This window comes from Phyllobates terribilis, unplaced genomic scaffold (genome assembly GCF_046119375.1).
Source record: "Phyllobates terribilis strain yellow unplaced genomic scaffold, ASM4611937v1 Scaffold_277__1_contigs__length_2500907, whole genome shotgun sequence".
Taxonomy (NCBI): Eukaryota; Metazoa; Chordata; class Amphibia; order Anura; family Dendrobatidae; genus Phyllobates; species Phyllobates terribilis.
The window spans coordinates 835,867-849,936 of record NW_027363037.1 but is presented as its reverse complement, the minus strand read 5'-3'; the positions used below and the strand labels follow the sequence as shown (position 1 = coordinate 849,936).

At 45.5% G+C, this 14,070-nt stretch overlaps 10 non-coding genes and 2 pseudogenes across 10 annotated transcripts; all 12 read left to right on the top strand.

Annotated features, from left to right (window-relative positions):
* The first annotated feature begins 11 nt into the window (after window positions 1-11).
* On the top strand, window positions 12-202 carry LOC141219586 (U2 spliceosomal RNA). The gene has a single exon (XR_012288044.1). It is a non-coding gene; the product is annotated as a U2 spliceosomal RNA (small nuclear RNA).
* A 1,115-nt stretch (window positions 203-1,317) lies between these two features.
* Window positions 1,318-1,508, top strand: LOC141219998 (U2 spliceosomal RNA). The gene has a single exon (XR_012288372.1). It is a non-coding gene; the product is annotated as a U2 spliceosomal RNA (small nuclear RNA).
* A 1,114-nt stretch (window positions 1,509-2,622) lies between these two features.
* LOC141219997 (U2 spliceosomal RNA) lies at window positions 2,623-2,813 on the top strand. Its single transcript, XR_012288371.1, has one exon. It is a non-coding gene; the product is annotated as a U2 spliceosomal RNA (small nuclear RNA).
* Window positions 2,814-3,928: 1,115 nt separating this feature from the next.
* On the top strand, window positions 3,929-4,119 carry LOC141219995 (U2 spliceosomal RNA). The gene has a single exon (XR_012288369.1). It is a non-coding gene; the product is annotated as a U2 spliceosomal RNA (small nuclear RNA).
* Window positions 4,120-5,234: 1,115 nt separating this feature from the next.
* Window positions 5,235-5,350, top strand: LOC141219729 (U2 spliceosomal RNA; annotated as a pseudogene).
* Window positions 5,351-5,873: 523 nt separating this feature from the next.
* LOC141219627 (U2 spliceosomal RNA) lies at window positions 5,874-6,056 on the top strand. Its single transcript, XR_012288082.1, has one exon. It is a non-coding gene; the product is annotated as a U2 spliceosomal RNA (small nuclear RNA).
* A 1,115-nt stretch (window positions 6,057-7,171) lies between these two features.
* Window positions 7,172-7,362, top strand: LOC141219994 (U2 spliceosomal RNA). Its single transcript, XR_012288368.1, has one exon. It is a non-coding gene; the product is annotated as a U2 spliceosomal RNA (small nuclear RNA).
* Window positions 7,363-8,477: 1,115 nt separating this feature from the next.
* On the top strand, window positions 8,478-8,668 carry LOC141219993 (U2 spliceosomal RNA). Its single transcript, XR_012288367.1, has one exon. It is a non-coding gene; the product is annotated as a U2 spliceosomal RNA (small nuclear RNA).
* Window positions 8,669-9,786: 1,118 nt separating this feature from the next.
* On the top strand, window positions 9,787-9,977 carry LOC141219992 (U2 spliceosomal RNA). Its single transcript, XR_012288366.1, has one exon. It is a non-coding gene; the product is annotated as a U2 spliceosomal RNA (small nuclear RNA).
* A 1,115-nt stretch (window positions 9,978-11,092) lies between these two features.
* On the top strand, window positions 11,093-11,283 carry LOC141219991 (U2 spliceosomal RNA). Its single transcript, XR_012288365.1, has one exon. It is a non-coding gene; the product is annotated as a U2 spliceosomal RNA (small nuclear RNA).
* A 1,115-nt stretch (window positions 11,284-12,398) lies between these two features.
* Window positions 12,399-12,589, top strand: LOC141219990 (U2 spliceosomal RNA). Its single transcript, XR_012288364.1, has one exon. It is a non-coding gene; the product is annotated as a U2 spliceosomal RNA (small nuclear RNA).
* Window positions 12,590-13,704: 1,115 nt separating this feature from the next.
* LOC141219728 (U2 spliceosomal RNA) lies at window positions 13,705-13,820 on the top strand (annotated as a pseudogene).
* Window positions 13,821-14,070: the final 250 nt, after the last annotated feature.

Genomic DNA, 14,070 nt, shown 5'->3' with positions numbered 1-14,070 from the left:
CAATTCTGGTTATCGCTTCTCGGCCTTTTGGCTAAGTTCAAGTGTAGTATCTGTTCTTATCAGTTTAATATCTGATACGTCCCCTATCTGGGGACCATATATTAAATGGATTTTTAGAACAGGGAGATGGAAAAAGAGCTTGCTCTGTCCACTCCACGCATTGACCTGGTATTGCAGTATCTCCAGGACCGGTGCACCCCTTCTTTAATGCAGTTTCTAAAATCAGAAAGAATTGAATTCAATGTTTTTTGTTCATTTTGCTTGTTTGTCGGATTTTGGGATGGACTCTTTGGCTCTGCTTTTCTTCTCCTCATTGGATTTTTCATGTTCAAAGTTGCAGAAGCCAGATTACAAGCTCATTTTGGTTCAACTTCAGCAACTGTGCATTGCATTGCCATGTAATGTGATGCAATGCTATCTTTCTAGCTCTCCCTTTTTACTTCCTTTTGGATAAACAGACATATTAGGCAAGCATTTTGGAGCTTTCACCTAAATAACTACAGGTGGTGAGATAAGCTGCACAATATATTTGACCTTTCAGTATATTGTTGCACACACACCATCTATTTAGCAAATGCCCTTGTTATCAACAGCAGCCTTTTAAACTCACCTGAGCTAACAGGTATGTGCGCTGGTTACTCTGCTGCGCTTAAAATTTCTTTTTTGGTTTGCTACAATGTCTTTTCTGAAACGTTGTGTCCTTCTGCTGGAACACTGACTTCTTTCATTTAATGCCTGCAGACTATAAAAGAGAACCCAACCCAAAAAGTTTGGTTGATTAGTCTGTGGCATTCTGTTAAACTGTTGCTTATGGCGGTCTCTGTGAGCTTCTCAGCGACATTCAGCCAGCCAGGTATCCTGCCTGCAGTAGATGGAATGTGGCAATGGAACGCTGGCTGCGCGTGTCATAATAGGCTCTGAGCCTTTATATACCTGTGCACAGCAGCAGCCACCTTCAGTCTGCTGCTGGACAGCCAGCAGCAGCAGCAGCAGGAGAGGTATGTAATCAGGAGCCCTCCTGCTAAGGGTAGACAGCTGCTCGTTCCACCCCACCCCCCGCCTTAATTGGTTCTCCTCCCTTCCAACGGTGTTGAGGCGGGTGGGAACAGCAGGGGGTGAAGGTGCTGTGTTTAAAGAGGTGGAGTTATGCAGATCTAAAACGCGTGGATTGCAGCAGCAGCAAGCCGAAAAGTGCAGGCATGTAAGGGATCTAGAGGTTGACAACATGTCTTCTTAACGGGAGTCCAGGAGCTCATCCCCACAAATGGACTTTTTAGGATCCTTGGGTGGCTCCGTAGTTTGAAACCAATTCTGGTTATCGCTTCTCGGCCTTTTGGCTAAGATCAAGTGTAGTATCTGTTCTTATCAGTTTAATATCTGATACGTCCCCTATCTGGGGACCATATATTAAATGGATTTTTAGAACAGGGAGATGGAAAAAGAGCTTGCTCTGTCCACTCCACGCATTGACCTGGTATTGCAGTATCTCCAGGACCGGTGCACCCCTTCTTTAATGCAGTTTCTAAAATCAGAAAGAATTGAATTCAATGTTTTTTGTTCATTTTGCTTGTTTGTCGGATTTTGGGATGGACTCTTTGGCTCTGCTTTTCTTCTCCTCATTGGATTTTTCATGTTCAAAGTTGCAGAAGCCAGATTACAAGCTCATTTTGGTTCAACTTCGGCAACTGTGCATTGCATTGCCATGTAATGTGATGCAATGCTATCTTTCTAGCTCTCCCTTTTTACTTCCTTTTGGATAAACAGACATATTAGGCAAGCATTTTGGAGCTTTCACCTAAATAACTACAGGTGGTGAGATAAGCTGCACAATATAATTGACCTTTCAGTATATTGTTGCACACACACCATCTATTTAGCAAATGCCCTTGTTATCAACAGCAGCCTTTTAAACTCACCTGAGCTAACAGGTATGTGCGCTGGTTACTCTGCTGCGCTTAAAATTTCTTTTTTGGTTTGCTACAATGCCTTTTCTGAAACGTTGTCTCCTTCTGCTGGAACACTGACTTCTTTCATTTAATGCCTGCAGACTATAAAAGAGAACCCAACCCAAAAGTTTGGTTGATTAGTCTGTGGCATTCTGTTAAACTGTTGCTTATGGCGGTCTCTGTGAGCTTCTCAGCGACATTCAGCCAGCCAGGTATCCTGCCTGCAGTAGATGGAATGTGGCAATGGAACGCTGGCTGCGCGTGTCATAATAGGCTCTGAGCCTTTATATACCTGTGCACAGCAGCAGCCACCTTCAGTCTGCTGCTGGACAGCCAGCAGCAGCAGCAGCAGGAGAGGTATGTAATCAGGAGCCCTCCTGCTAAGGGTAGACAGCTGCTCGTTCCACCCCACCCCCCGCCTTAATTGGTTCTCCTCCCTTCCAACGGTGTTGAGGCGGGTGGGAACAGCAGGGGGTGAAGGTGCTGTGTTTAAAGAGGTGGAGTTATGCAGATCTAAAACGCGTGGATTGCAGCAGCAGCAAGCCGAAAAGTGCAGGCATGTAAGGGATCTAGAGGTTGACAACATGTCTTCTTAACGGGAGTCCAGGAGCTCATCTCCACAAATGGACTTTTTAGGATCCTTGGGTGGCTCCGTAGTTTGAAACCAATTCTGGTTATCGCTTCTCGGCCTTTTGGCTAAGATCAAGTGTAGTATCTGTTCTTATCAGTTTAATATCTGATACGTCCCCTATCTGGGGACCATATATTAAATGGATTTTTAGAACAGGGAGATGGAAAAAGAGCTTGCTCTGTCCACTCCACGCATTGACCTGGTATTGCAGTATCTCCAGGACCGGTGCACCCCTTCTTTAATGCAGTTTCTAAAATCATTAAGAATTGAATTCAATGTTTTTTGTTCATTTTGCTTGTTTGTCGGATTTTGGGATGGACTCTTTGGCTCTGCTTTTCTTCTCCTCATTGGATTTTTCATGTTCAAAGTTGCAGAAGCCAGATTACAAGCTCATTTTGGTTCAACTTCAGCAACTGTGCATTGCATTGCCATGTAATGTGATGCAATGCTATCTTTCTAGCTCTCCCTTTTTACTTCCTTTTGGATAAACAGACATATTAGGCAAGCATTTTGGAGCTTTCACCTAAATAACTACAGGTGGTGAGATAAGCTGCACAATATAATTGACCTTTCAGTATATTGTTGCACACACACCATCTATTTAGCAAATGCCCTTGTTATCAACAGCAGCCTTTTAAACTCACCTGAGCTAACAGGTATGTGCGCTGGTTACTCTGCTGCGCTTAAAATTTCTTTTTTGGTTTGCTACAATGCCTTTTCTGAAACGTTGTCTCCTTCTGCTGGAACACTGACTTCTTTCATTTAATGCCTGCAGACTATAAAAGAGAACCCAACCCAAAAAGTTTGGTTGATTAGTCTGTGGCATTCTGTTAAACTGTTGCTTATGGCGGTCTCTGTGAGCTTCTCAGCGACATTCAGCCAGCCAGGTATCCTGCCTGCAGTAGATGGAATGTGGCAATGGAACGCTGGCTGCGCGTGTCATAATAGGCTCTGAGCCTTTATATACCTGTGCACAGCAGCAGCCACCTTCAGTCTGCTGCTGGACAGCCAGCAGCAGCAGCAGCAGGAGAGGTATGTAATCAGGAGCCCTCCTGCTAAGGGTAGACAGCTGCTCGTTCCACCCCACCCCCCGCCTTAATTGGTTCTCCTCCCTTCCAACGGTGTTGAGGCGGGTGGGAACAGCAGGGGGTGAAGGTGCTGTGTTTAAAGAGGTGGAGTTATGCAGATCTAAAACGCGTGGATTGCAGCAGCAGCAAGCCGAAAAGTGCAGGCATGTAAGGGATCTAGAGGTTGACAACATGTCTTCTTAACGGGAGTCCAGGAGCTCATCTCCACAAATGGACTTTTTAGGATCCTTGGGTGGCTCCGTAGTTTGAAACCAATTCTGGTTATCGCTTCTCGGCCTTTTGGCTAAGATCAAGTGTAGTATCTGTTCTTATCAGTTTAATATCTGATACGTCCCCTATCTGGGGACCATATATTAAATGGATTTTTAGAACAGGGAGATGGAAAAAGAGCTTGCTCTGTCCACTCCACGCATTGACCTGGTATTGCAGTATCTCCAGGACCGGTGCACCCCTTCTTTAATGCAGTTTCTAAAATCAGAAAGAATTGAATTCAATGTTTTTTGTTCATTTTGCTTGTTTGTCGGATTTTGGGATGGACTCTTTGGCTCTGCTTTTCTTCTCCTCATTGGATTTTTCATGTTCAAAGTTGCAGAAGCCAGATTACAAGCTCATTTTGGTTCAACTTCAGCAACTGTGCATTGCATTGCCATGTAATGTGATGCAATGCTATCTTTCTAGCTCTCCCTTTTTACTTCCTTTTGGATAAACAGACATATTAGGCAAGCATTTTGGAGCTTTCACCTAAATAACTACAGGTGGTGAGATAAGCTGCACAATATAATTGACCTTTCAGTATATTGTTGCACACACACCATCTATTTAGCAAATGCCCTTGTTATCAACAGCAGCCTTTTAAACTCACCTGAGCTAACAGGTATGTGCGCTGGTTACTCTGCTGCGCTTAAAATTTCTTTTTTGGTTTGCTACAATGCCTTTTCTGAAACGTTGTCTCCTTCTGCTGGAACACTGACTTCTTTCATTTAATGCCTGCAGACTATAAAAGAGAACCCAACCCAAAAAGTTTGGTTGATTAGTCTGTGGCATTCTGTTAAACTGTTGCTTATGGCGGTCTCTGTGAGCTTCTCAGCGACATTCAGCCAGCCAGGTATCCTGCCTGCAGTAGATGGAATGTGGCAATGGAACGCTGGCTGCGCGTGTCATAATAGGCTCTGAGCCTTTATATACCTGTGCACAGCAGCAGCCACCTTCAGTCTGCTGCTGGACAGCCAGCAGCAGCAGCAGCAGGAGAGGTATGTAATCAGGAGCCCTCCTGCTAAGGGTAGACAGCTGCTCGTTCCACCCCACCCCCCGCCTTAATTGGTTCTCCTCCCTTCCAACGGTGTTGAGGCGGGTGGGAACAGCAGGGGGTGAAGGTGCTGTGTTTAAAGAGGTGGAGTTATGCAGATCTAAAACGCGTGGATTGCAGCAGCAGCAAGCCGAAAAGTGCAGGCATGTAAGGGATCTAGAGGTTGACAACATGTCTTCTTAACGGGAGTCCAGGAGCTCATCTCCACAAATGGACTTTTTAGGATCCTTGGGTGGCTCCGTAGTTTGAAACCAATTCTGGTTATCGCTTCTCGGCCTTTTGGCTAAGATCAAGTGTAGTATCTTTTGAAAAGGCAGTTTTGTCCTTGGGCTGCCCTAGTAAATTGATGCATATTACACACTGGTTTGGTGCACTTGTTAGTACGCCAGGTGGCTCATAGAGTTATCTGATGGAAAACATGGCCCTCCAGGATCGAAGTCACTAGGCTGGGTAAGTGTGAGGGCTTTGGAGCAATGTGCCCCAGGAGTAGGCGCCCTGGTGGGAGTCCAAGCTTACTGGGACTGGGAATCCCAGAAAGACTTTTCTTCGTAGCACGCCGCACCTTTGCCAATCATACTTTCTGAGCAACCCCCCCTATTCCTGGCCTCCGGGCTAGGAAGGGGAATTTTTATAAACCCGGTCGGAGGTCCGGTCAGCTTTGGGCTGAGAAACCAACACAGGCTCCAGCTCCACTAGGGTGGCAGCCTAGATGGAAGCTGGGAGCACGAAAACGGCTCTTCTCCGGCTTCGGCTAGGGAGAGCATCGGAGATCCCTGACCCTCGCTGTGGCCTTCTGGCTCGGAGGGATGGGGATGGTTTATTGGGGACCCTCTCCTCCGGGAAGGGTCCACATGAATCCTCGCCTCGTGCGCTGTTTTGGTGTGACTTCGGTCACATTTTTCAGTGCCTTGGATGCAGTTTCAATCAAAAAATCTGTTCTTATCAGTTTAATATCTGATACGTCCCCTATCTGGGGACCATATATTAAATGGATTTTTAGAACAGGGAGATGGAAAAAGAGCTTGCTCTGTCCACTCCACGCATTGACCTGGTATTGCAGTATCTCCAGGACCGGTGCACCTCTTCTTTAATGCAGTTTCTAAAATCAGAAAGAATTGAATTCAATGTTTTTTGTTCATTTTGCTTGTTTGTCGGATTTTGGGATGGACTCTTTGGCTCTGCTTTTCTTCTCCTCATTGGATTTTTCATGTTCAAAGTTGCAGAAGCCAGATTACAAGCTCATTTTGGTTCAACTTCAGCAACTGTGCATTGCATTGCCATGTAATGTGATGCAATGCTATCTTTCTAGCTCTCCCTTTTTACCTCCTTTTGGATAAACAGACATATTAGGCAAGCATTTTGGAGCTTTCACCTAAATAACTACAGGTGGTGAGATAAGCTGCACAATATAATTGACCTTTCAGTATATTGTTGCACACACACCATCTATTTAGCAAATGCCCTTGTTATCAACAGCAGCCTTTTAAACTCACCTGAGCTAACAGGTATGTGCGCTGGTTACTCTGCTGCGCTTAAAATTTCTTTTTTGGTTTGCTACAATGCCTTTTCTGAAACGTTGTCTCCTTCTGCTGGAACACTGACTTCTTTCATTTAATGCCTGCAGACTATAAAAGAGAACCCAACCCAAAAAGTTTGGTTGATTAGTCTGTGGCATTCTGTTAAACTGTTGCTTATGGCGGTCTCTGTGAGCTTCTCAGCGACATTCAGCCAGCCAGGTATCCTGCCTGCAGTAGATGGAATGTGGCAATGGAACGCTGGCTGCGCGTGTCATAATAGGCTCTGAGCCTTTATATACCTGTGCACAGCAGCAGCCACCTTCAGTCTGCTGCTGGACAGCCAGCAGCAGCAGCAGCAGGAGAGGTATGTAATCAGGAGCCCTCCTGCTAAGGGTAGACAGCTGCTCGTTCCACCCCACCCCCCGCCTTAATTGGTTCTCCTCCCTTCCAACGGTGTTGAGGCGGGTGGGAACAGCAGGGGGTGAAGGTGCTGTGTTTAAAGAGGTGGAGTTATGCAGATCTAAAACGCGTGGATTGCAGCAGCAGCAAGCCGAAAAGTGCAGGCATGTAAGGGATCTAGAGGTTGACAACATGTCTTCTTAACGGGAGTCCAGGAGCTCATCTCCACAAATGGACTTTTTAGGATCCTTGGGTGGCTCCGTAGTTTGAAACCAATTCTGGTTATCGCTTCTCGGCCTTTTGGCTAAGATCAAGTGTAGTATCTGTTCTTATCAGTTTAATATCTGATACGTCCCCTATCTGGGGACCATATATTAAATGGATTTTTAGAACAGGGAGATGGAAAAAGAGCTTGCTCTGTCCACTCCACGCATTGACCTGGTATTGCAGTATCTCCAGGACCGGTGCACCCCTTCTTTAATGCAGTTTCTAAAATCAGAAAGAATTGAATTCAATGTTTTTTGTTCATTTTGCTTGTTTGTCGGATTTTGGGATGGACTCTTTGGCTCTGCTTTTCTTCTCCTCATTGGATTTTTCATGTTCAAAGTTGCAGAAGCCAGATTACAAGCTCATTTTGGTTCAACTTCAGCAACTGTGCATTGCATTGCCATGTAATGTGATGCAATGCTATCTTTCTAGCTCTCCCTTTTTACTTCCTTTTGGATAAACAGACATATTAGGCAAGCATTTTGGAGCTTTCACCTAAATAACTACAGGTGGTGAGATAAGCTGCACAATATAATTGACCTTTCAGTATATTGTTGCACACACACCATCTATTTAGCAAATGCCCTTGTTATCAACAGCAGCCTTTTAAACTCACCTGAGCTAACAGGTATGTGCGCTGGTTACTCTGCTGCGCTTAAAATTTCTTTTTTGGTTTGCTACAATGCCTTTTCTGAAACGTTGTCTCCTTCTGCTGGAACATTGACTTCTTTCATTTAATGCCTGCAGACTATAAAAGAGAACCCAACCCAAAAAGTTTGGTTGATTAGTCTGTGGCATTCTGTTAAACTGTTGCTTATGGCGGTCTCTGTGAGCTTCTCAGCGACATTCAGCCAGCCAGGTATCCTGCCTGCAGTAGATGGAATGTGGCAATGGAACGCTGGCTGCGCGTGTCATAATAGGCTCTGAGCCTTTATATACCTGTGCACAGCAGCAGCCACCTTCAGTCTGCTGCTGGACAGCCAGCAGCAGCAGCAGCAGGAGAGGTATGTAATCAGGAGCCCTCCTGCTAAGGGTAGACAGCTGCTCGTTCCACCCCACCCCCCGCCTTAATTGGTTCTCCTCCCTTCCAACGGTGTTGAGGCGGGTGGGAACAGCAGGGGGTGAAGGTGCTGTGTTTAAAGAGGTGGAGTTATGCAGATCTAAAACGCGTGGATTGCAGCAGCAGCAAGCCGAAAAGTGCAGGCATGTAAGGGATCTAGAGGTTGACAACATGTCTTCTTAACGGGAGTCCAGGAGCTCATCTCCACAAATGGACTTTTTAGGATCCTTGGGTGGCTCCGTAGTTTGAAACCAATTCTGGTTATCGCTTCTCGGCCTTTTGGCTAAGATCAAGTGTAGTATCTGTTCTTATCAGTTTAATATCTGATACGTCCCCTATCTGGGGACCATATATTAAATGGATTTTTAGAACAGGGAGATGGAAAAAGAGCTTGCTCTGTCCACTCCACGCATTGACCTGGTATTGCAGTATCTCCAGGACCGGTGCACCCCTTCTTTAATGCAGTTTCTAAAATCAGAAAGAATTGAATTCAATGTTTTTTGTTCATTTTGCTTGTTTGTCGGATTTGGGGATGGACTCTTTGGCTTTGCTTTTCTTCTCCTCATTGGATTTTTCATGTTCAAAGTTGCAGAAGCCAGATTACAAGCTCATTTTGGTTCAACTTCAGCAACTGTGCATTGCATTGCCATGTAATGTGATGCAATGCTATCTTTCTAGCTCTCCCTTTTTACTTCCTTTTGGATAAACAGACATATTAGGCAAGCATTTTGGAGCTTTCACCTAAATAACTACAGGTGGTGAGATAAGCTGCACAATATAATTGACCTTTCAATATATTGTTGCACACACACCATCTATTTAGCAAATGCCCTTGTTATCAACAGCAGCCTTTTAAACTCACCTGAGCTAACAGGTATGTGCGCTGGTTACTCTGCTGCGCTTAAAATTTCTTTTTTGGTTTGCTACAATGCCTTTTCTGAAACGTTGTCTCCTTCTGCTGGAACACTGACTTCTTTCATTTAATGCCTGCAGACTATAAAAGAGAACCCAACCCAAAAAGTTTGGTTGATTAGTCTGTGGCATTCTGTTAAACTGTTGCTTATGGCGGTCTCTGTGAGCTTCTCAGCGACATTCAGCCAGCCAGGTATCCTGCCTGCAGTAGATGGAATGTGGCAATGGAACGCTGGCTGCGCGTGTCATAATAGGCTCTGAGCCTTTATATACCTGTGCACAGCAGCAGCCACCTTCAGTCTGCTGCTGGACAGCCAGCAGCAGCAGCAGCAGCAGGAGAGGTATGTAATCAGGAGCCCTCCTGCTAAGGGTAGACAGCTGCTCGTTCCACCCCACCCCCCGCCTTAATTGGTTCTCCTCCCTTCCAACGGTGTTGAGGCGGGTGGGAACAGCAGGGGGTGAAGGTGCTGTGTTTAAAGAGGTGGAGTTATGCAGATCTAAAACGCGTGGATTGCAGCAGCAGCAAGCCGAAAAGTGCAGGCATGTAAGGGATCTAGAGGTTGACAACATGTCTTCTTAACGGGAGTCCAGGAGCTCATCTCCACAAATGGACTTTTTAGGATCCTTGGGTGGCTCCGTAGTTTGAAACCAATTCTGGTTATCGCTTCTCGGCCTTTTGGCTAAGATCAAGTGTAGTATCTGTTCTTATCAGTTTAATATCTGATACGTCCCCTATCTGGGGACCATATATTAAATGGATTTTTAGAACAGGGAGATGGAAAAAGAGCTTGCTCTGTCCACTCCACGCATTGACCTGGTATTGCAGTATCTCCAGGACCGGTGCACCCCTTCTTTAATGCAGTTTCTAAAATCAGAAAGAATTGAATTCAATGTTTTTTGTTCATTTTGCTTGTTTGTCGGATTTTGGGATGGACTCTTTGGCTCTGCTTTTCTTCTCCTCATTGGATTTTTCATGTTCAAAGTTGCAGAAGCCAGATTACAAGCTCATTTTGGTTCAACTTCAGCAACTGTGCATTGCATTGCCATGTAATGTGATGCAATGCTATCTTTCTAGCTCTCCCTTTTTACTTCCTTTTGGATAAACAGACATATTAGGCAAGCATTTTGGAGCTTTCACCTAAATAACTACAGGTGGTGAGATAAGCTGCACAATATAATTGACCTTTCAGTATATTGTTGCACACACACCATCTATTTAGCAAATGCCCTTGTTATCAACAGCAGCCTTTTAAACTCACCTGAGCTAACAGGTATGTGCGCTGGTTACTCTGCTGCGCTTAAAATTTCTTTTTTGGTTTGCTACAATGCCTTTTCTGAAACGTTGTCTCCTTCTGCTGGAACACTGACTTCTTTCATTTAATGCCTGCAGACTATAAAAGAGAACCCAACCCAAAAAGTTTGGTTGATTAGTCTGTGGCATTCTGTTAAACTGTTGCTTATGGCGGTCTCTGTGAGCTTCTCAGCGACATTCAGCCAGCCAGGTATCCTGCCTGCAGTAGATGGAATGTGGCAATGGAACGCTGGCTGCGCGTGTCATAATAGGCTCTGAGCCTTTATATACCTGTGCACAGCAGCAGCCACCTTCAGTCTGCTGCTGGACAGCCAGCAGCAGCAGCAGCAGGAGAGGTATGTAATCAGGAGCCCTCCTGCTAAGGGTAGACAGCTGCTCGTTCCACCCCACCCCCCGCCTTAATTGGTTCTCCTCCCTTCCAACGGTGTTGAGGCGGGTGGGAACAGCAGGGGGTGAAGGTGCTGTGTTTAAAGAGGTGGAGTTATGCAGATCTAAAACGCGTGGATTGCAGCAGCAGCAAGCCGAAAAGTGCAGGCATGTAAGGGATCTAGAGGTTGACAACATGTCTTCTTAACGGGAGTCCAGGAGCTCATCTCCACAAATGGACTTTTTAGGATCCTTGGGTGGCTCCGTAGTTTGAAACCAATTCTGGTTATCGCTTCTCGGCCTTTTGGCTAAGATCAAGTGTAGTATCTGTTCTTATCAGTTTAATATCTGATACGTCCCCTATCTGGGGACCATATATTAAATGGATTTTTAGAACAGGGAGATGGAAAAAGAGCTTGCTCTGTCCACTCCACGCATTGACCTGGTATTGCAGTATCTCCAGGACCGGTGCACCCCTTCTTTAATGCAGTTTCTAAAATCAGAAAGAATTGAATTCAATGTTTTTTGTTCATTTTGCTTGTTTGTCGGATTTTGGGATGGACTCTTTGGCTCTGCTTTTCTTCTCCTCATTGGATTTTTCATGTTCAAAGTTGCAGAAGCCAGATTACAAGCTCATTTTGGTTCAACTTCAGCAACTGTGCATTGCATTGCCATGTAATGTGATGCAATGCTATCTTTCTAGCTCTCCCTTTTTACTTCCTTTTGGATAAACAGACATATTAGGCAAGCATTTTGGAGCTTTCACCTAAATAACTACAGGTGGTGAGATAAGCTGCACAATATAATTGACCTTTCAGTATATTGTTGCACACACACCATCTATTTAGCAAATGCCCTTGTTATCAACAGCAGCCTTTTAAACTCACCTGAGCTAACAGGTATGTGCGCTGGTTACTCTGCTGCGCTTAAAATTTCTTTTTTGGTTTGCTACAATGCCTTTTCTGAAACGTTGTCTCCTTCTGCTGGAACACTGACTTCTTTCATTTAATGCCTGCAGACTATAAAAGAGAACCCAACCCAAAAAGTTTGGTTGATTAGTCTGTGGCATTCTGTTAAACTGTTGCTTATGGCGGTCTCTGTGAGCTTCTCAGCGACATTCAGCCAGCCAGGTATCCTGCCTGCAGTAGATGGAATGTGGCAATGGAACGCTGGCTGCGCGTGTCATAATAGGCTCTGAGCCTTTATATACCTGTGCACAGCAGCAGCCACCTTCAGTCTGCTGCTGGACAGCCAGCAGCAGCAGCAGCAGGAGAGGTATGTAATCAGGAGCCCTCCTGCTAAGGGTAGACAGCTGCTCGTTCCACCCCACCCCCCGCCTTAATTGGTTCTCCTCCCTTCCAACGGTGTTGAGGCGGGTGGGAACAGCAGGGGGTGAAGGTGCTGTGTTTAAAGAGGTGGAGTTATGCAGATCTAAAACGCGTGGATTGCAGCAGCAGCAAGCCGAAAAGTGCAGGCATGTAAGGGATCTAGAGGTTGACAACATGTCTTCTTAACGGGAGTCCAGGAGCTCATCTCCACAAATGGACTTTTTAGGATCCTTGGGTGGCTCCGTAGTTTGAAACCAATTCTGGTTATCGCTTCTCGGCCTTTTGGCTAAGATCAAGTGTAGTATCTGTTCTTATCAGTTTAATATCTGATACGTCCCCTATCTGGGGACCATATATTAAATGGATTTTTAGAACAGGGAGATGGAAAAAGAGCTTGCTCTGTCCACTCCACGCATTGACCTGGTATTGCAGTATCTCCAGGACCGGTGCACCCCTTCTTTAATGCAGTTTCTAAAATCAGAAAGAATTGAATTCAATGTTTTTTGTTCATTTTGCTTGTTTGTCGGATTTTGGGATGGACTCTTTGGCTCTGCTTTTCTTCTCCTCATTGGATTTTTCATGTTCAAAGTTGCAGAAGCCAGATTACAAGCTCATTTTGGTTCAACTTCAGCAACTGTGCATTGCATTGCCATGTAATGTGATGCAATGCTATCTTTCTAGCTCTCCCTTTTTACTTCCTTTTGGATAAACAGACATATTAGGCAAGCATTTTGGAGCTTTCACCTAAATAACTACAGGTGGTGAGATAAGCTGCACAATATAATTGACCTTTCAGTATATTGTTGCACACACACCATCTATTTAGCAAATGCCCTTGTTATCAACAGCAGCCTTTTAAACTCACCTGAGCTAACAGGTATGTGCGCTGGTTACTCTGCTGCGCTTAAAATTTCTTTTTTGGTTTGCTACAATGCCTTTTCTGAAACGTTGTCTCCTTCTGCTGGAACACTGACTTCTTTCATTTAATGCCTGCAGACTATAAAAGAGAACCCAACCCAAAAAGTTTGGTTGATTAGTCTGTGGCATTCTGTTAAACTGTTGCTTATGGCGGTCTCTGTGAGCTTCTCAGCGACATTCAGCCAGCCAGGTATCCTGCCTGCAGTAGATGGAATGTGGCAATGGAACGCTGGCTGCGCGTGTCATAATAGGCTCTGAGCCTTTATATACCTGTGCACAGCAGCAGCCACCTTCAGTCTGCTGCTGGACAGCCAGCAGCAGCAGCAGCAGGAGAGGTATGTAATCAGGAGCCCTCCTGCTAAGGGTAGACAGCTGCTCGTTCCACCCCACCCCCCGCCTTAATTGGTTCTCCTCCCTTCCAACGGTGTTGAGGCGGGTGGGAACAGCAGGGGGTGAAGGTGCTGTGTTTAAAGAGGTGGAGTTATGCAGATCTAAAACGCGTGGATTGCAGCAGCAGCAAGCCGAAAAGTGCAGGCATGTAAGGGATCTAGAGGTTGACAACATGTCTTCTTAACGGGAGTCCAGGAGCTCATCTCCACAAATGGACTTTTTAGGATCCTTGGGTGGCTCCGTAGTTTGAAACCAATTCTGGTTATCGCTTCTCGGCCTTTTGGCTAAGATCAAGTGTAGTATCTTTTGAAAAGGCAGTTTTGTCCTTGGGCTGCCCTAGTAAATTGATGCATATTACACACTGGTTTGGTGCACTTGTTAGTACGCCAGGTGGCTCATAGAGTTATCTGATGGAAAACATGGCCCTCCAGGATCGAAGTCACTAGGCTGGGTAAGTGTGAGGGCTTTGGAGCAATGTGCCCCAGGAGTAGGCGCCCTGGTGGGAGTCCAAGCTTACTGGGACTGGGAAACCCAGAAAGACTTGGCTTCGTAGCACGCCGCACCTTTGCCAATCATACTTTCTGAGCAACCCCCCCTATTCCTGGCCTCCGGGCTAGGAAGGGGAATTTT